General features: G+C 48.6%; 1 protein-coding gene across 4 annotated transcripts in view; it reads left to right on the forward strand.

The window, feature by feature from the left end:
- The window catches only part of SAMD11 (sterile alpha motif domain containing 11), a 221,908-nt gene that overhangs the window by 67,366 nt on the left and 132,955 nt on the right, over positions 1 to 21,587 (forward strand). For all 4 annotated transcript variants that reach the window (XM_066982194.1, XM_066982195.1, XM_066982196.1 and 1 more), the window contains one exon: positions 16,027 to 16,121. The gene's annotated coding sequence lies outside the window, so the exon portion shown is untranslated. The remainder of the gene's footprint in view (positions 1 to 16,026; positions 16,122 to 21,587) is intronic.

The following is a 21,587-nucleotide window of genomic DNA, read 5'->3' on the forward strand; positions in this document are numbered from 1 at the left end:
CTGAGTGTGTGCCAGCTTCCTTTTTCAGTTCCATTTGAAATTCTGATATAAACTAAAATAATTCTGGCTCAAAACTGGCAAGCTTTTTCAGTGGCTTAAAATCACACCTTAAATTGATCTGATACCCATCAACGTATGGGATAACTGGTGGTCTCCTCATAAACTGGTTTGCCTGTTGGAAGGGCAGATGGCAAAGCTGAAACTAACAGTTCTCAGAATTACGTCTTGGTGATGTTGTAGTGGATAACTCTTGGCTGTGGCATTGTTATTGAGCATGATGTTGCCCTCAACCCGTCCACATTGCTTCTCCCACAGCAGAACCTGAGGAAGAGGGTGATGGCACAACCGCAGCATGCGGGGCAATTGCTCTCACACGAAATCCCATTGACTTAAGAGGGAACTTCTACCTGCGTGAGCACCACCATTGCATGTAAGGGTGCAGAAAACCCAAAACTAGGTGCTTGGTGAACTCAGAAGGTAGACAAACAGAGAGTGGGAAGGCCTCGGTTCATGTGTCGTTTCATTTGGCACACAGGTGCCAGGCGATGGGCAATGTCACTATTGGAAAAAGGGCAGAGACTTTTCCTGTGCTAAAGGATTACAGATTTAATCTACAATAAATCCTGTCTCCTGTTTTCTAGTGGTATCTCCAGCTCACAGTCTCTCCTGTCATATTCCACACCCAACTGAATGTTTATTACTATATATATGGAAACACTAGGCCTCTTCCTGATTCCTGCATCACGATCAGTTCATGCTCTGATCTTTGCAGCCAACAGAACAGAAAGCTGGGAATTTGCCTACTTTTGAGAGTCTGCTTTGCTGAAAAGAAAATAGATTCAGATAATGTATGAAGCAGCCTGGAGCTGGTGCCTGCCCAGAGGAAACAGGCAAAAGAGGGATAGACTACTGAAAAAAAAAAACAACCTTATTTAGGGGTAGTAGATTTAATAATCTCTAATAGAATTACTAGTAAGGAATCTACATGCTCATCTCTTTCCTGTAAAGTTGTGGGTTTTTTCTTTTTTTTTTCTTTTTTTTTTTTCTCTCTCCCGTCTGTAGCCTGCCTTCTTCATCTGTAGGGAATCAGTATGTAGACATTCTCCTAGGACAGCAGCTGATGATGGTACCCGAGCTGCAAGGTCATGTCCTTGCATAATACATTAGGAGATGGTGGGTTTGAATATGCTTAACCCCGTACAGGTGCACAGGGAAGAAGATGGATGCAAAGAACTTTTTTTTTCCTGCTGCTTCTGTGCAGGGGGCAGGGCAGAGGTACCATCTCTGAAACTCCTCTTCCACACGTATGGTGCCGTGGGAATCCAGCCCAGACTAGAGTGGAGCCTAGCCCCAGGCACAGGGCCTTGGGGAACAGCTGCCAGCGTCGAGTTCTCCTTTAGCTTCCCTCCCCGCCCCTCATCAGCAGAGACTTGCAGGTGGAGCTGAGCTTTTCCTACTACACCGAGTTGCAATAATGCAAACTAATTGCCAGGGTGCAGCAAAGAAAGCTGAAACACCTGCCAAAAAGATAGAGCAGTTCCTTTACTTCCATTTTCTGCCTGTGTGAAAATAGAGTAAAAATTAAAATCCTGGGGAGCGCTCACACCCTCTCAGGCTGCAGCTGAATGATGGAAATATTTGGAACTTCACTGCTAGCCTCTGTGGTTTGTTTGATTTGGGGGATGCAGGAGATGTAGATGGCTCCCCAGTGCCCCATGCAGAATAACGTGCCTTCCCTTAGACACCACTTTAGTAAACATTCTGGGTAAATGTTGGGTAAGAACTGCCATGTTAGATTTTCTGCTTTTTTGTGCCTAGTCTTGGTGACAAGGGAATCTCCCTAAAGATAATGACTTGAGAGCAGTGTCATTTCAGTTTTTATTGATGCTGTGGTCTTGGACAAGTATGAAAGAATAACTTGGCAAGAGGTGGTGGGTTGGAGAGCAGTAGGTAACCCCCTCTAAAGAGAAAGGCATTAAAAAAAAAAAAAAGGCAGCATTAACTTTTAAGTTTGGATTTTCCAAGAATGAATGCTGGACAGATGTAAGCCCTGAAATATGTGATTAGTTCACTGTGTTAAAGGAGTGCAGCTCCTCTGGTTTGCTGGTAGTCTGCATCAGGAACTTATAAGACAATCAGCAACTTTCTTTGGGAGCCCTGTTCCACAGACCCTGGCCTCAGTGAAAGTGCACATCAGGCGGTGTTTACAGGGTCAGGACCCAGGGGACCTGTGATTTGCTCCATCAGTGCCACGGAGCACTCTTGTGACCTAGTAACACATTTCTGAGGAAGAATATAACTCCATAAATCCCAAAGCCAAACTTTTAATGTGAACATTGCAAATTCTTTTGCCTGAACTTCAAACGTGATCAGATTCATTGTTTAATTTTAATCAGTGTTACACAATAATCGCTCGCCCAATTTTATTTCCAAATCTCAATCCACCTAGCAGTTCTGTACACAAATGGCCCCTTTCTGTTCACGAGCATCAGTCGTTAGTAATTCTTAGCTGGATTAAATCATTAGGCCCTGATCCCGCAGACGGCGTTGGGTTATGGGTAATTGTACTCGGGGATTAGCTGGCTGAGTTTTCTGGTCTCATCTGGGTGGAGTTGTTTGTAAACCACAGGCGTTTGCGAGACTCGAGATATTAAAGAATTCTGTGGCATGGTTCATTTACTTTCATATTAAGCACGCCTATAATACCAAAAATTTTGGGCATTAAATGAGATAAGGAACATCTGAAAGGAGGAGATTTATTTGTACATATTTCATCATACAATTTTCTGTATGTGAAAGATGCCTAAAGCTACACTGTTTGAAGTCATTCTCTATGGCTAAAAGCGTTTAAGGACATTTGTTCCCTGGCTTATATTTATAATATTGTATAGGCAAGATCTGGTATTCAACACAGAAAAAACTGTCTGAATTTTGAATGTAGGAATTTCAGGATGGGGCCCAAAATTGGATGAGCTTTAGGACGTTGCCCTCCTTTGGGAGCACCCAGCACTGCCTGCAGGATGAAAGCTGGACTCCTTGGAGCAGTGACGTGATCTAGGGGCAAGTCTTCATCCCTCCACGATAAGCAAAGCAGAACTTTTAGACAGATGATAAACACCCAATAATCCGTGCTACTAATGGAAACGCCAACGATCCGTTAGCTCCTTGGCATCGTGGCCAACCGGTTAGCAGCAGCCACCAGGCTCATCCAGTTCCCAGCCACCCGTCCTGGTTGGGATTTCTGTGGTGCAATCAGCCTGGATCAGGGCACAGGAATTTGGGCCGTGTCCGCAGCTGACTTGCCCCAAGCAGTTCACCTGGGCTTCTCACGATCCTGCAGACACCGTTGCCTCACGCAGCACCCCTGGGCTCGATGGCTGAGATTACAGAGCTGTTACCTGGCTGGGCAGACGGGCCCGTGCCCCGAACACGCCGCCGCTGTGCTCCGCAGGATGAGGCTTTCTGCTGCTCCCCAGCCCTGGTGGACAAACTTCTCCCTCCTGCCCTCCTCCTGACCTCAACCTGATCTGGAGGAGCCGCTCCTCCTGAAGGTCAGAGATAATTCACGTGGTGTCGTGCTGTGTCATTCACGATGAGTGACCGCACTGGTATGATGAATGGGGAAGGGTCAGGCGGAGCGCTAACCCTAGGAACAAATCCGTGGGGCCGCCACCGGCATTTTATTTAGCGTCTACGCAGCGCCTTCCAGGCTTTCTCCCTCAGGAATGAGCAGCTCGCCCCTGAAAGGAACTCAGCATTTTCCTCGTTTTTCCCCCCCTGACTCCAGGAGAAGGAGAGGGTGAGAAGCATTTGCAATTCTGTAAAACTTACGAGCACAATGGGTAGCCCATCTAATTGATAAGCAGCTTTAAATCTCGTTTTTCAAGGGTTTGTATCGTGGCACTGAAAATTGCTGAAACTTGGCATTCAAAGCTCATCTGGGGAACAACTCTTTTCTTCCCATCTCTTTTTTTTTTTAAGAGATTGCGTTCTCGCATTATCTTGGATCTTTTCTGCTCCGCAGCCTCCCCTCCGACCCCCCTCTCCCGCCCAAGTTACAATTTCTGGCAGAGTTTCTCAGTGAGCAATTGCTCACGAGGGCTCCGAGCTCTGCCATTTTTCTCCCAGTGGGAGCTTCATCCCTGCATTTTTCTGGAATTAAAAAAAAAAAAAAGTCCATTTCTCAGGGTTTTGTTACCTGAAAGAAAGAACAAACGATGCAAAGGCCCGAACAGAAATTTCCGCAGTGCAATGCTCTTTGTACCTATGGCCTACGTGTTAGTTAAAATCATGTCTGCAGAGGGCCCACAAAAATGCCTTTAAGACAATTCATTTCCATTTTAGATCAGCAATGAACCCTGTTTACGTGAGGGTTTTACTCCACTGGCTATACCACTATAATTGAAGCCATATAATTTCTCTAAGCTGTGCTAAGATAAAGCACATATCACGACGGTGTAGAGCTGCATCCTTTTAAGGGTTGCACTCATAGAGCTTTTCTGATTAAGTCAAATTCTTCTCTCCCAAATACGATACCGGTATGCTGGAGAAAAGGCCATACCAGAGCTAAGAGATGAGCCTAGCCCTCACCTTCTGGTTTTCAGTGTTTCTGGACTACGGCAGCAAGGGAAAGGGTCGGATATAGGGGCTGATTTGCAACGAGCACACTTGGTATGCAGCACAGGGCTGAATTTGGGGGAACACTTCCCTGCCGTGTTATGGCCACCTCTGGAAAAGCCGTGGGATGGGCTGGGGAGCAGAATCCTGTGCGTTTGTTGTAGCATTATTTTCCTCTCCCAGTCAGCTTCTTGCCCCGGGAGCGTGCTAACAGCATGCTATCAGTGCCGAGAGGAGTCTCGGCTCCGATGTGACGGATGTGGCCCTTTGTACTGAGCAGGTGAGTTTCGTGATGAGGTGTGAGATTTGCCACCCCTCCTTAGGCAAGATTTTCATTGAAGTCGGCGAGACTTTTGCCAGATCTGCATTGTCAGGACTCCTTCCTGGCTCCTGCTTGCACAGCAGTATGACTAAAATGCTCCACTATCTCATTCCCACTTTTTTTTCATCACCTATTTTGGCAGGGCTAGCATCGTGTCCCTGGCCAACAGGTTCCTACACTGGGATGCACTCAGGTAAAATTACCACCAATTCTACTGGAAAGTTTGCCTGCCTCAGGTCTGCAGGCATGAACACAAAGCCTCTTTCTCCTGTTTCCATTATTCCAAAACAGCTTAAATTTTAGTAATAAAATATTGCAGGCATTTAGTCCATGATACGGATTAGGGACCCCTTGGCCACTTAGGAGTAGCAAACATAATTTAAATGGCAGATAGTTTTGTCATTTGAAAATTAGCTATTCTGTATCTGAAATAACCGTTTTTTGTGGTGGTTGGCATGGAAACAAGGAGAGCCTACAGGTCCTGCTCCAGACACCTTCGTAACCCCAGTAGAAGGCAATGGGAGCCTGTGGAAAGGCTCTGCAGCTCTGAAAATCTACGTAAAATATCTCGCTTTTATCCTCCCGAAAGACCTGATTTTGAAAATTAGCTTTATTCTGAAGTCTTTGCTGAAGTGGCGACTTGCAGCGGTCTGAGCTCAGGTTGTGTATTTGGAGTTAAGGTTAAATATTTCACGTGTAAGAGCTCCTTCCACACCGGCTGGTTCCTGTGCTCTGCAGAACAAGGACACAACAGGCGAGGGCCCTGCTGTAGTTAAGAGGACACAGCCCTGCTCCTGTCGGTGTCCTGTCCCTCCGTGCTAGAGCTGAACATCGCTGGTGGCATGCTGCTACTCTCAAGCCGTGCGGTATCAGGTAGAAAGGGTCTTTGGTAACTACGGCAAGTTTTGCCCCATTTTTGGATAGGTATTAGGCTGAGTCTTGTCGGTAATTTGTAGAGATCGCTATGCTTAATTTTCTCATCAATGCCATCTCAAGAGAGGAAAAAAAAAAGTCTTCGATATGACTTGATGAGATGGGGCAAAACATCACCGTTTAGTGATGAGAAGTGATGGCATTTCACTGAAATGTCATGGCTTCAGATACAATCTGTCTCTCCCATTCCAAAATGATTTCCAAGAAGGCAAAATTGAAAGTGGGACCATGATGATAAATGAGCGAGATTTTTAACTGTCTCGTTGAAATACAAAAAGCCCTTCGTCTTACATAGGAAGGTTTGTTTTTTTTTGGTGTTTGAAAATAAAGCCAGAAGGAGGACATTTCCTTCGGGACCTGTCGGGTCAGGCATGGTGGTGATTAAAACGCGGTCCTGGTCCTAACGCAGTTTTTAAAGTAGCTGCCTGATGTGGGGTTGTGTCAGATCCCCTGGTTGAGGGAAATGCTGACGGAAGGAAAAAGAAACACGGGGAAACAACCTGCATCGTCTTCATCACTCTCCCAGAAACTAAATGCATGTCCATGTGAGGGGGCAGGAGAACAAGGTGCTCACCCCAGTTTCTTCTCTTGTAGACCTCTTTCTCTTAAATATCCACCGTGCCGAGAGGGAGACGGGCAGGGGGTGCGAGGATTTGGAGCTGTGCTGCGCTGTGTCTGGTGCTGCAAAGCTTCTGCAGGGTGGCGGTGAGGCCTGGGACGGGTGGCTGTAATTTACAGCTGAGAACATGCTTTGTAGGACCGACTGGGGGAAAGCTGAATCTCGAAATGATTCGCTTAGAGCCGAAGCCTGCCTCCGTGGAAAGTCTCGCTAGGTGTGGAGGATTTTCTGGCAGACACAGCCCCAAGGGATGGGGCCGGGGGCGCGACTTCGCCTCTTCCTTGCACCACTGCTGCTTGGAGACCACCTCCGCTGGAGCGTGGCACTCGGTAACTTAGACTTTTCCTGTCTAACACCAGTGTCCAAGGGTCAAAACAGCCACAAAGACCTCAGCGTGGAAGCTGTTCATGGCTAAAACATCCCCAAAAGCACCGCAGCGGACGTGTAAAAGGCCAGTAGCGGTGCTCTGGTGTGCCTACGTTCGGTGGGCTGGTGCTGGCTGTATTTGCACGCGCGACTTCTGCGTTTTATTTTTGCTCTTTTAGGGGATTGTCGGTGAGCACTACAGCAGGACATCCGTGCTGTGGCCCCCCGGAGCTCATCGTTCCCCCCCCCCGCAGGGCGGGGACCCCCCGGGAGCCGCGGCTGTGCGGCTGCCTGGCTGCGTGCGGCCGCGCCTCCGCGTTCCTCTGCTATCAGCCCTGCTGGAAAAAAAAAAAAAAAAAAAAAAGAGAAAGAAAACAAGAAACCCTCATCCCCGGCCGCCCGGGGAGCGCGTAGGCGGCTGCGGGGCGTGCCGAGCCGAGCCGAGCCGTGCCGAGCCGCAGCGCCCCGGGGGAGGCAGCGGCCGGGGCCGCCCGGTTAATTGGGACCTGGCGGCGCCAGCTGGGGCCGGCCCCGGGCAGGGCTCCCAGGGCACCGCTCGGCCCCGTCCTTGCGTGGGGTTTGGGGTTTTTTGTGGTTTTTTAATCTCGGTTTCCTCCCGCCCCCGCCCCGCGGATGCCGGAGGCTCCGAGCCGCGGCTGGGGGCGGCCGCCGGGGCTGTGGGGTGGGAGCTGCGGCCAAGGGGGGTGGAGGGGATGGGGAGGCGGAGAAGACCCCTCGTCCCCTTCCCTGTCCCTGACCCCGTCCCACCTCCTCGTCCCTGTCCCTCTTCACCGTTCCCGTTCCCATCCCTGTCCCTGTTCCCCTTCCCAGCCCCTTCCCTGTCCCTCTTCACTGTTCCCGTTCCTATCCCTGTCCCCATTCCCATCCCTGTCCCCGTCGGTGTGAACTGATCCTGGTGACGCCAGGGCTGGGGGAAAGCCTCTGTCCCCAGCTGTGCCCATTTCCCAGACACAGTTTATTCACCAGGTCCCCTGATGCTGCCCATACTCACACAGTTTAATGAAGCTCTGTCCCCCTGTGCCTTCATGCACACTGCCGAACACCCGCCTTGACATGACACGTCTATGGCATGGTTTTTGGTACATTTATTTTTCTTTTTTTGCAACCAAACCGATTAGAAGAAAGCCTTTTATGAGGGACTTACAGCTGCGTGGGCCTGCATGTAAAGGATTTCCTTGGACGGTTTAGTTTTTATCCTTCACGTTGCGAGAGCAGTTAAACAGCCCGGTAGGTTCTCAGAGATAGATGCAACAGCTCCTGGACCAGACGTGTGCATGAGTCTTGCTGGTTGCAACGCTGAGCGTGTTCAAAGTGCTGTGGAGCCCAAGGAGGAAAATTGCAATGGGTTTTGTTTCCTCCTGCGGCATCGTACGGTGAAGGGGTTGCGGGGCGGTGGGTCCGTGTGGACCGTGGGCGTATCAGCAACTGGGGTTCTTGTTTGGCCTTTTCAGGCATACACGTGAAGGTTTTGTTGCCAGTTGAGTTCAGCTACTGGGAGAACTGGGAGAATGGGTTGTACTGGGTTGGGAGATAAAGCTTGCGTCAGCTTTGGCTGTTAACGTAAGGGGGAGACGCGGGTTTGGGGCTAATGAAACGTGAAAGTGGAAGGGGAGAGAGAAGTACAAGGCTTCGGATGCTGTCATAGTTATTGCTCTTTTTTAATAAGAGCCGCGGATGCTTATCATCTTGGTGAATCAGGTTGCGTTAGGTGCCAACACTGAGGCACCCACGTTTGAAAAGTGCCAGCTTGCTGGCAAGGTCACAACAACTTGGTGACAGATCTGGGAACAGCGGCCGGGTCCTCACCCCTCTGCCACCGCCTCGGGCAGGGCGGAGGGAACCAGGGAGCTGTAACTTAGGGAGAAAGAAGTACCGTAATGAAGATCCTGCAGGAGCCAGCTCAGATGCCTGGAAGGGAGAGGCACAAAGCTAGAACTGAAAAGATGAAGGACCTCATTGAACCTGAAGTGCCTCATTAAGTGCAGTACAGCCTGAGCGTGCACAATGGCAGATTTTTCGGGAGATATGTAGAGAGCTCAAACTGGGAGGGGTGGGAGAAACGGGGAAAACAGTTCCCTTCCAAAAATACTGAAGTTGAGTAGTATTAGATATAAGGAAGAAAATTAATTATTGTATGCTTACAAGGTAGTAACACACACCGTCCGTTTTAGCACAATCTGGTTATGTGGCGCTGCCTGTGTACGAGGAAACAGAGTTGTCTGCTGTTCCTGGCTCCTGATTCTGAAACGCCAAATGCTTGCTCTGTGCCTCATTTTTTCCACAGATGAGCCCAGGGTAATAAGTTGATATCTCTGAGTCTTTCTGCACAGAACTGTAAGGCAGTAAATATCCATTGGGTCTGAAGCAAAAGCAAAGAATAGATATACTCATAGGAAATTGATGTGGAAATTCAACCAAGTATTGAAATATTCAGGAATATTGAACAGCAAGTTGTTTGCATGCAGTTCTTAGTACTTGGGGATGCTGCTTCTGAAGCGTGGTTTATTTGGCGTTGCTGCTACATCAGGAATTGAACTAATATTTGCCCATGTTTGGTGATTCCCTGGCAGCCCCTGGTGCTACCGGGAGGCTGCGAAAGGAATGTTTGCCAAGCGCGTTGCAAGCTTTGGGTGATGGCTGCTATGGCTGTGCAAAGAATCACCATGAAATAAATCAATGGCTTGCTGGAAAAAAAAAGAAGAGAAAGGGATCTGGAGAAGGACAGCTGCTTGAAGAGCTGACCTCTTAGGAAGAGGGTGACTGAGGAACTCCTGCCAGTGTTGCTCTAGCGCTGGGATTCCAAGATGTGAAAATAGGAAGTGCGCTGTTTCTTTTCAAGGGTCTCAGCCACGCGCACTGCTCAATTTATCTTCCCGGCTGGACCTACGCTGATAGCATTTAGCCTTCCAGGGGCCATTTCTCTGTTATTATTCTGATTAAGCTGGCGAAGTTTGAGCGAATGATGCAGTGACTTGCTGTGACTTCCAGTGGCTTGCTGGAGAAAGGTTTGCAACTCGACTGCTCAGCTGAGGAATTGTCAGCCTGGTGTTAACTGGGCGCTGAAGTCAAATACCGCTTGAGGTATCTGTTGTATTTAAGCCCAGGGAAACTTTGCTGGACGGGTTCCTTTGTAACCTCCTCTCAACATCTTGTCATTGCGTCACCAGAAATTTCACACGCTTCCGCAGTTTGGTTTCATCTTTTGCATGGGAGGTGGTAGGCAGCCAGCCGTCGCGGCGAGGGATGTGACCAGGGAATCGGGGAGTGTGGAAGTGTCGCCAGGTGTGGGTCCTCCACCAGGCAGCATGGAGACAGTGTTTTGATAAAGTCCTGCCTGCGGCAGGCTGCCAAAGTCTTTTACAGAAAGCATGGCTTTTGCAGGTGTTGATGGCAGCAAAACGGGTTTGGAATGGGTTGCGATAAAGGGAGTTCTCCTGGGAGGTGGAAAAAGGAGCAGTAAATATCTGAAAACTGCTTGGTCACAGAAGGAGCGAAATGTGCTTGTTGGGACTGCCTTCTGTTGGACCAGACGAGGTAGACAATCTGGGGGCCTGGTCAAAGCCTGAGATTTCCATGAAGTACTTTCAATATTCTCTCCAAGGATAGGACTTTTTCTGACCCAAGGACTTAAACAAATTCCTCAGCATTTTGGTTCCCCAGGTCCCGAAGGGACAGACGCCCTTTCTTCTAAATGCAATGAATCAGAAGCCCTCGTTTCAGGTGCCCTCTTGGCTGATCCTGCTTTGAACCCGGTGTCTCTCTTTCATCCTTATTTCTGGGTCTTTCTGCATCCAAGTAACCCTCTGCTCACTCATCTCTCCAGTACCTGCCTCCAGTCATGATCCCAATCTTTGATTTCAAAGGAACTAGATGGATTTTCTAGCCTAGTCTGCAGCTTTAAACTGGAAAACGCAAACCGGGAGCTAGGAAACAAAGCAGAGCAGTGATGGGATGTGTGAGTCTGGTGGGGAGAGAATCAGGGAGAAGCCCAGGATTTGTGTCCAGTAACCAGGAAAACGTACACAGTACAAAATTATTGCTTTTGCTGATGTAAAGATTATATTTTATGTCCGTTAGTGCATTTCTGTGATAGACCTGAGAGGTTGCTGCCGTGATCTATAAATCTTTGTTCTGAAGGGGTTCTGTGTGCTGGTATCCCTGATGTCGAATTGTTTTAGGGACAGATCTGATAAGTGATAAAACATGCAATTACTTTGTGTACGTTCTCTTTTGTTTGTTTGTTTTAAATACGTGCATTACAGCCGTAACGTGACTGCAGCTATAGTCCCTCCCCGTTAACATTTTCAACGCAGGCTCACTTACCCTGGGTGGGGCTGAGCAGGAGTTTTCTAATCCAGGTACTCGGTGAGATAGCACTGGTGGGCTGGGGTTTTGTGTCGGCAGCACCTCAGTTTGATAGTGGTCTACAGGATGTCCAGCAGCACACAGGCTTCCCAAACTACCATGCAGTGGGCATCCTGCTACGCTCGGTGAGGATGGCGTGCTCCTCTGCAGCTCTGTTACGCGCTGGTGGCAGGTGGGATCCTGGCTGTGCCGTGGAGGAAAGGCTGCCCTGGTTCCGACAGCGATTAACCCAGCGACACAGAGCCCTGCTGACGGCGCTTCGGCAACTCAAAGGGATTCAGGATGGAGGTTTGGAGCACAGCGTGAACTGTGGACATGTTGGATGTTACCCTGTAGACACAAACACGGTTGTGAAATGATCAGTGAGTCACCAATGCAGTATAATCACCGGAGACGTGCCAAGCACTGGGCTGTCAATCACTCTCGAATTGACAACGCACCCTTAAGTGTGTGCTACGCCTGCCCAAGGCCCCGATATAAATCCTCTTGCAATGGGGGAACACGTGTTCCTTGTAACACAGGTATGTACACAGGGGTGCCCTAAGCACGTCACATCATTCTGTTATTGATGGGCACCTCCAGGCCTCCACAGGGCGGCTTGTGCTTAGCCCTAGCAGCAGGGGAAAACGCTGTAGAGCTGAATAATGCTTCCCAACCTGCGGCTCCTGTTGCACGTGTGTGCTTTGTAACAGACATCTCCAGTGCATGTGGTCACCCCTGCCTCCCACAACCCAGTTGATGCAGCAGGGATTCGGCACTGCGAGTGTGCAGCCTGGAAGGACTCCGGGAGGGAGAGCGGAGGGCTCTGGCTGTGAGCAGTAGCCGGGTTTGCCAGTGGCATGTTAAAGGAGAGGATAGAGCAATGTGGATACAAAGGTGACTCTAGAATGGGTGCTGCAGAGAAAAGCACTCCCCATCGGTGAGTGGCTGTCCTGCAGTGAAGACAAGGCAAAGCTAGCCCTGTGCCTCCTGACTGCGCTTATCTGTAGAGCTCTGGTGTGCGCAGCCCTTGGCAAGTAGGGTTGTAGATGCCAGACATGCTCCGTCGTCTGGATCTGTCAGCACTTCTTTTGAAGTTCTGCAGATGTTGGTGCAAACGTTCCTGACACGACTGAAAGAGACCCGTTGAATGGAGAAGACCATGAGGCTGACATATGGAAAGGTCCGAGAATTTTGGTGTGGTTTACAAGTGAGCTGCTGTATTGAACAAAACAATTAGCATCGCTGAAGAGCATTTCAGCACTGTGTCTGAGAAACGAGAAGGATGTTTTGATGTTTCCTCAGCTACATCCAAGGCAACTTCCTAGTCTGCAGCTGGAGATACGGCCATTGTGCACAGGATCCAATTCTGTGCCAGTACTTTCCTCCTGTCCTTTCAAGGCTGGCATCACTTCCACTCCTTTTATCCTCACCGTCTCTGTGCCGAGCAAGCACAGGGATAGCAGGATGCTTACACACACGACTTTCTTGCAGGTATTCCAGCCAGGTACCTGATAGACGCTGGCAGGGTGGTGCAAGCCTGGCGTTTCCTTGCTCTGGGTGTTGTCAAAAGCAAGTGCTTTCATTAGAAATGGAGCTGGCGAGTGGCAGAGTACCTGATATCTCGGCAGACTTTGGCATATGCGCAGACACAGTGTGGTGCACACACCTCCAGGATCCAGGTGCAGAGGGGGTTTGGGAGGAGAGGCAATACCAAGGCGAGTTTGTGTAATAAAAGATGGAATAACCATCTTTGCTGCCTTTCTCATGCAGCATAAAATAAGACTGAGACTGAGGGGCTGGCTTCTGGCGATCTAGCCGTGGCAGCATGAAAAATGAGGAGGAGTGTGATAAGAAACTAATAATTTATGTTCCAAGCACAGACTCACACCAGTGTGGAGGGAAATTTGTGCCAATAACTCCTACTAACTCAGAAAGGCACGCAATCTTTTATTGCACAAATTATTAACGACCAGAAAATAAATGACTCTGTAATCAGATTGGTGCTGCCGGCGCTTTTCGTTTCTCCTTTTATTTGTATAAATTCTGAAGCCAGTCCACCCCTGAAGCTGAGGCAACGGGAACTTTTCCTGGCCCGGCGCCATGCCTGACAACAGAACAGATTAAACGGCGAAACAGAAACGCCTCGCTATCTCATTGCCTATCAGAAATGGGCTTACCCGACAGATGTTTGCTGGCCCCTTCGGCACTAAGCAGCTTTGTAGGGATCCCTGGCTTGGGAGCGCATCGCGTGGTGACCGGGAGAGTCAAACAGCAGTGTATGGAAACGTAGGGGGAAATAACAGCTCTCCGTCATCTCTTGGCCGTGTCCCTTTTCAGGCTGCTTTCTTCACATCCTCGCTCTGTCCTCGGGGCTGTTTGTGTTGTGCTCCATATGCTCCTGCTCTAGTTTTTCAGCGTTAGTGCTTAACATTCAGCAGTGCTGGGCACCGACAGCAATTGCCAAAATACACCGGAGCTGTGGGTCCTCGATCCTCCTAAAATCATAAAATCAAGTCTTTGGGCCTCGGACTTGCCTGGTAAAAGGAGCATGAGGAGTTGGGTTTATTCAGACAGAGTCCATATGGAAACAAAGCGTGGAATATTTTCCCCACCAGCAAATGATTACATCCTGTGATCTTTCTTGAATTAAAATCTTTATATGATGCTAATGAAGAAAAGAGGCACCGACGGAAGACGAAACCTCGTAAAGAGGAGAGATGATGGCTTTTGGATTGGCTGCAGGCTCCCTTCTGTGTGTCTCCCGAAGGAGGGGGCGCAGTGTTCCTGCGGGAGGAGCGAGGAGCTTGGGTGTGATGCCAAAGCGAGCTGAGGAATGTGATCTGGGCTCGAGCTAGTCGCTATTTGCAGGAGGCGCAGAGCGAACCGGAGTGGTAGAAGCAAACAACTTTGAGCCCACAGGTAGCTTTGGATCGAGATCTAAGCTTCGCTTGAAAGTTATCTCGATAACACACTGAACCCGTATCTCGGGCGGGGTTCCAACCCCGGGGGATATCTCAGCCCGAACCTGACGTTTGCAGGACTCGCTGCGTCCCAGCCGTGGGCCAGAGCAGCCCTGCCCTGCCGCCCCGACCCCAGTGCCGACCCGCGGGGCTTTTTGGCCCCGGACCCAAGCCCAGCCACGGGGCCCAGCTCTGCAGCCAAGGGGGGTTTGCTCTGATTCAGGTGACCCACAGCGGCCTGACCCGGCTGGGCCTCATTTAAGCCCAATATTTAAGGTTTTTAGGGTGAGGTTTCTTTCATAAGCAGCGTCCCTTGAAGGCGAGGGAGTTGCTCCATATGCCGTTGGAGGCTGCTGGCCGTGTTAGGCCCGTGTATTTTTCGGTTGGTGGGGAACAGCCATCTGTACAGACTTACAATTACGGTGGTGCTCAGACATTCCTCTCCCCTCCCATTCCCCGTTCCCGTTTGGATTGTGTGAACCAGATGATAAGGAAGAAAAGTGTTTCTATTGTTAATCCAGCCCGTTCGTTATCAACGGCCCTATCTCCCCGATGGCTTCATCTGAATAGGGAGGAGGGGGAGAGTTGCTCTCCCTCTCTCTTTTTTTATATTGGCGAGGGGGTGTTGGTGAAGGTGACCACAGCCGGGCTGCAATAATGAATAATGTGCAGATTGTTCCCGGGGACTGCGAGTGTTTTATTAATGCAGGTTTTCTTAGACTGAATGCCCAATCACCACAGAACCATGAAACTCAAATTGCCTTACAGCTCTCTCATGAACATACTTTTAATCTCATTGACCTGTCGTTATACTGCAACACATAAATCCAGGTTTGGAGATCTTATGTCCAATCATAAATTGGGCTGGCAGACTTCCGATCAACAGAATAAAACTGTCTCCTGTGAGGTGGGTTTTTTATTTGTCAGCGCTGTTCCAGCAGACAGAGCGGAGGTGCAGTCAGCTTTTCTTAATAAAGTATTCTTTAAAAAAATGGGGGAAAATCGGAAACCCAGCAAGGAATTCACAGGAGAGAGAGAGAAAAAAAATAAGGTGACTTTTAAATAACATTAATGTTGGACGTAAACATAGAATGTGGAAAATTGTGAATTAAGGGGTGTTAGCTTCCACCATCGTAGAGAAATGATAGGAAAATAGAAGAGTTTGTGCAGTGGCGTTCAGACACACAATTTTGGCCATAATTCTGTGTGTTTTCTGGGGGCAGGAGAGCACTTGTACCAACTTTATAGAATTCTTTCCTCTTTTCTTATGTCTTTTTCTCCTTTTACTTAAACGAGCAGTCTTGAGGAAATCTAATTTCCCCCTCCTTCTTGTCATACAGTGCTTTATTTGGATGCAGCAGAGAATGAGGGATTTGAATTTTCTTTGGGTCGGTGGGAAGTTGAATATGCAGGGAGACTTTGCTGTGCTGCTATCAGGCTGGGGGTAGTCATGCAGAAGAATTTCCTTGTGTGAAGAAAGATTACAAGAGGGAAATCCTGCTGGGCGCTGAGCGTGTTCGGGGTGGTGCAGCAGGCCCCTGTGCGAGTGCTGTGGACAACGTCTGTTCTCCTCAGTACAAACGTGCCCTCCAAAATGCTGCTAGAACAGGTTTGCGTGTGCATTTTCTCTTGATAGATCACCGTAGAAGAAAGCCCTGTGATGGACTTCTCCAGTAGATCACACAACTCTCATTCATCCTCAGTGTTTCATTTACACAGACACCACCTTTTTAATGCTCCCCTGTCGTATGTGTTAGTCCATAAGATAATACACATGTTGAAAATAATAATTTCATACTCTCGCACTTGCTGAACCTATCTTTTGTCTTCATCTCCCAAAGGGCTCTAGCAGACAGCAGCGCAGGCTTCCCCGAACAGAGCTACCTCCGTCGTACTTTGCATCCTACCCGCCAGAACCCGCTCTGCTGTGGAGCAGGTAAGTCAGTAACGTGCACCACCGTTACACGTGGCTCTGCCAACCCGTGCTGAAGCCGAGCCGGTGGTCTGGAGGCAATGTGTCCTCTCCTGTGTGCGGCTTCTCTGAGGGCTTGTTGCTGCCAAGAATTCTCCCTAAAGAGCAGCTGAAGTTCCGTATTCCTCAAAACGTGGAGACCTTCTCCCAGGCTTTCGAGAAGAGTCTGGGGTAGGAGTGGCTCAGTTAAAGAGTTTCCTGGGCTTCTCAGTGTTCTTGGAGTGTTGGCAGGTGAGAGCACCACTAAAACCTGAAGAGCTCTTGCATTAACGTGTCCCAGGCACCTGCACCTCACTGCAGCCGCATGCTGGGCAGGCAGGCAGTGCCTCCAGGTAGCCCCACTGGTAGTTGTGTTGCTCTGAGGTAGCAAAGCTTTGGACAAAAGTGCAGTTTCTTGCAATTGCATCCCTCCGAGTGCTGTTCTGTGGCGTGGCAGCTGCCGCCAGCTCTGGCTCTGCTCCTCAGCATTCCAGCCTTGCCCCCATAACAATTCAGCAGCAGTCATCTGAGGAAACAAAGTACTTTGGACTCCCTCCTCTAGGGCTTTCTGTCCTCGTGGTATTTTGTTGAGGGCCTCTGTTTTCATAGCGCTGGGATAGATGGACTCCTAAAATATACAGCCAATTACACAGCAGAATTTATTAGACTTTATTCTGGTGCACGTTACGTGGTGGGGGTGGGGAGGAAAGCGCCAACTCTGGAAGGAAACCCATAGCAACTGAAACTGTAAGTGTGAGGATTAGAAGTCCCCATAAATATACCTGACTTTGCCATCACTGTTAATTAAATGCAAGTCATGAAACACGGGCCCAGAGCGCGTCGGTGACAGGGAGCAGCAGCGTTCAGAGGCAGGAAGGAAGAGTAAGCAGGGGAACGGCTCCATGGCCTGGGGCTGAGATGCAGAGCACAGCCAGGAGGGTTAAAGCCACGCAGGTGATTTAGAGCGAGCCCTCCCCAGCGAGGCAAAGGGGACTCTCCAATCAGTTATTAATGGTTCCTCTTTCATCTTCTCATCTTCGTGGGTTTAATTGTGAATTATCTGGCGTGCTGCGCTGCTCCGCTGTGTTTTCTTCTCCTGTCCCAGTGAGGTGATAGAGGAGGATGTGCTGATGCTAACAAGGAAGCCAGGCTCGGGGAAGGCCTGTCCCCTCTCAGCTTTGCCTCAGGGCTGTGCAGCTACGAACTGTGAAGCTCTCTGGGCCTCACGCTGTGATTTACTCAGCTTCTGAGGCCTTCTCCCCTCCAAATAATGTGCCAGGATTCGGCTTCTAGGAGCAGTGGTGCTCGGGTTCCCTCCAGATACGTGTGGCCCAGAGGGCCGTGTCTGAGAGACCAGGATGAGGTGCTGTGTTAATTCAGCTCTCCTGTAAACAGCTTCCTCATTTTCTCCCCCTTGTCGTTATTCAAGCATTTTTCCTTTCCCAGCCCTGTTTCGCCTTTGGTAATCTCCCCAGCATGTACTCCATCAGCACTCCTGTGGGGCTTCTGTGCCTAGGAAATAAAGCCCATAGTTCAGCACTATCCATCTAATATCTTCTGACTGGTTTTAATCATAGCATTTTCCATTTAATTGGGAAGGCAGGCACACTTTGCATATTAATACAGCACAGCCTGCACCTCCTGAGCATTAAAAGCATAGATGTCTGGGATGTGCTATGCAGCGGCTGTGAACCTGCTGGGCGTCTTTTAGCATCTCTGTGAATGGGATATTTTCAGCAGGGCTGGTTTTTGTCCTCCTGGTGGAAGTCCATTTGAAAAAAAAAAAAAAAGAAGAAAAAAAATTATTCCCTCAAAAAATTATATGGATTTCAGCCATTTAAATAATTGGTCTGTAGACAGTGCAGCCGTTGTTCTGTCTGTTGTGTCCATTGTCTTTCTTAGATCACAACGCTGCTGGTCCCATTGTCTATTGAGGACAGCCAAAGGGGAATATATCATCTTCCCTCCCTTCAGAACTGTTGGTCATGTAGCTCTTTCCCCTTCTGTGATCCATCTATTTTCATGAAAGACCCATTCTTTTTCTTCTTGGCTTCATACTGCCACCCATCACTGGAGCCTGTCTGTGCAAAACCAATAGTTTTGTCTTAATTTCACTGTGGTTTTCATGACTCTTTCTTCTCCTTGGTCAAAACTTTCCTTAGGACAGGCATATTGGTTTGGATTTGGAGGTGGTCTCAGTAGGTCTTTTACTTTCATGGTGAAAAAGCTTTTCTAGAGCATACTCATACGCACCTTGCCATGTGGAAGGCACGGAGGGCATTTCTTACTGTGATTTACTATCAGCATCAGCTGATGGTGCGTTAGATGCTGTCCAGAAAGACAGCAAATGTGCAGTTCTGTTAGAAAGAAGAGGTGTCTTTTTAGACTCCAGATAGGTCCTGCTTACGGTTTTCATATTCTCTTGTAGTCTCTCTATCCCCAAAGTTTATGGCATATGTGGTATACATCTTTAAGGTTCCCGTTCAAAGTCAGGAGAGAAAGAAAACTGATGAGCTGAGTCTGTTCTGACATTTGCATTTATTTCCATTATTCACAAGAACACAGATCTAGAGCCCTGCCATCTCTGAGAACAGTTGCCCATGGTTTTGTACGGCGTGGTGCGAAAAGAGAGGTGTGCATCAGGCAGTAACTTGCAGGCTGTGTGTGGCAGGGATTTTATCTTCCTTTCTGGTTGAGGCACACTGGCCACAGTGCTGGGTCTGTGTAATTTGTGTTGATTAGATAAGCCTCCCTGCTTTTCCATTATTCCTGTTGAAGCCTTCAGGAAGCACCTGGGTTATTCAGCACCAAAGTGGCTTCCACTTCTCCTGGAAGAAGTCTGGAGTGCTCGGGTGCTGCTGTAAAGCTCGTTAGGCTCCCAAGCGCTGGCTCACAGCTCCGCAGAAGCGCATAATGATGGCCCTGGGGGAATGGCGTTCTTAACTGGGGATTGTAGGGTACAATCTAACGCTTTGTCCTGTGTTGGTCATTGTGATCCCAGAGCGAGATCCACAGTACGCAGCGGGCACTTCTGTGGCTTCACCTCGTAGCTTGTGCTCAGGGCCGTGTCCCTGAGAAAGGGGTGAACCAGCGATGCTGTGCGGCCTCACCTGCTCTGATGCCACACAGAAGCCTGTTGGGTGGGCACTGAGAAATGCTTGTGTATTTAGCTTCCAAGCTTGGGAGGATAACACAGATGAGGCCAGATGAAAAATAGGTAGATAGATTGGTTTGGGTTATAGATTGTAACCGCCGCCAAGGCAATGCAGCATTTCAGCTTTCAGGAATACCACAGTGTCCGAGCCAATTCTGTCCTGGTTATCAATAGATTCAAGAGCTTATCAGCAACCACAAACACATTCTTTTGCTCTTTGTGTTTTTGCCATTCTTCAGTGTGACAGCAACCCCAGAAAGTTTTCAGGCATCATTGTACCAGGGACCTTCTGGAGGCTGGTCTCTTGTGAGCTGGCGTCGTGGGAGTTGTGACTGCTCCCGGCTCCAGTGTGTACCATGGAGAGGCGATCCAGCAGAGGCGCGCAGTTTAATTATAGAGGGAAGGCTAGGTCAGGAAATCTAGCTTTCCAGAAGTTGGTGGTATGATAGTAGAGGGTAAACAGAGCCAGATCTTGCATGCTGCATGTGTTTTCCTTGCTGATCTGTCATTGCTCCTGCAGCCTGTCAGTAGTCCTAGTCACTCCTGCTTTTCTGGTCTAGTAAGAGCTATGTCATTGCGTCTCTGTCTTGACCTACAGTTCCCTGTAGACTTCATAATTATGGCCTTCTTTAAAACAGACATCACTTACCATGCCAGAAATTGTCACGGCGTGGGGGAGTAGATCAAAATCCATTAGGGAACAAGAGGTGACTGGATTCATTTCCACCTGAAATTTCAATTAAGCATTTCAGCGTAAACCAAACCTAGACAGAATGACTCTGTTTTTTGGATTTCAGAATTGGTTTGTCAGGAAGAAGTAGATGGAGCTTTCCAGAGTTTAAAAGTGTACAGCAGCGCTACAGACAGCTAAGTAGAGCTATAGATAGCTGTAAGTATTTCAGATGTTGAAAGCCACAAATATGTAGAGGTTCTCCTCACGTTAATTTGTCTGCTGTGTCTGAAAGCTGGGTATCCCAATGGAAACAGTCAAAACAGATTCTTCTACTCATTGTTATTTCAACTAGAAACCCGGTCGTCTTTGCGTTTGTTGGAGCTTGCGCTAAGCTAGTTCCCAAGCTAATATTGTGGCACTTGTCTACTAGGTTCTGGTTCTCCAAAGCATCCAAGAGGATTAGTATCTGTAACAGCGTGCTCAAGGAACATGCATATGCATCTCTGGACCCTTTATTGAATATCTGATTGATACTGAACACCACGCAGGGAGGCAATTCCTACAGAGGAACCATGGCTCACCCATTACTGCTGTTCACTCTGTGCTTTCTTTTATGGAGAGGGGCCGATAGCCAGCCCCATCATCCATGTTGTTACAGACATTGTGGATAAGAGTTGTGCTGCGAAGCGCCTAACCCATTTCTGAACAGGGAGGCGGGCTCCTCCGTGCTTTGCTGTTTCTGTGAGTTGTGTTATTTCTGAAGTAGCAGCTAGCAGTTCTCCGGTGCCGACGGCATGGCTGCATCCCAGCGCCTGTTGGGCTAGAAAACTGGAGGCTTGAGCTGAAACCTGCCAGCTGATTGCCAGTACCTTTGGGGGGACAGCTGGCTCTCTGCGTCTTAACAGCAGCAGGCGGAGTGTACGGATACCGCGCCTCCAACCCTGGAAAGCATCTGCTTGCAGCACCGCTGTGGAAACAGAGGAATAATACTGCTGGCATTCTGCACCAGGCAGGAGCATAGAAAAGAGGAAATTTTGAAATGGCAGTTGATCTTTTTGTAAAGGAGCTTTGGGTTTCACTGCCTTTTTAAAATTTCTCTTTTTCTTTTTCTCCCCCCAGATATTTCACAGGTCTGGGCTATTTAACACTGACCCGTAGTGAGTGAGCTTCTCAGAGTAGTTTGGAGGTTTCTTTTGTTAAGTGATGTTAGCCAGAGAGGCCTTGCATGGCCTTTAGCATGCACTAACATTGAAGACAAGATGTGACACCCACGTCCTTTTTTCTTATACACAACACCTCCAGCCTTCCCCTGTTTCTGCCACTTTCTTTTTCCATATCCCCAGGAGACTTATTTAAACAATTTTCTTCGTCCGTCTGTAATAAAGCGCAATCACTGACCACCTATGTTGCATTGGAGTTGTGACACATAGTTATCAAGGACCTATATCAAGTTAGAGAAACATTACGTTTCTTATTCTCAATGGACAGAAAAGAAAGGAGGATCACAGAGGTTGTTTGTTTGTTTGTTTTTTATTTTTCTTATTTTCTATCTTATAGTGAGACCGTGAATTGCCCTGAAAGAGCACAAGAGGTTGTTCCTAAGGCTGGAAGGCATTAAAGAGTC

Source organism: Anser cygnoides, chromosome 23 (genome assembly GCF_040182565.1).
Source record: "Anser cygnoides isolate HZ-2024a breed goose chromosome 23, Taihu_goose_T2T_genome, whole genome shotgun sequence".
Taxonomy (NCBI): domain Eukaryota; kingdom Metazoa; phylum Chordata; class Aves; order Anseriformes; family Anatidae; genus Anser; species Anser cygnoides.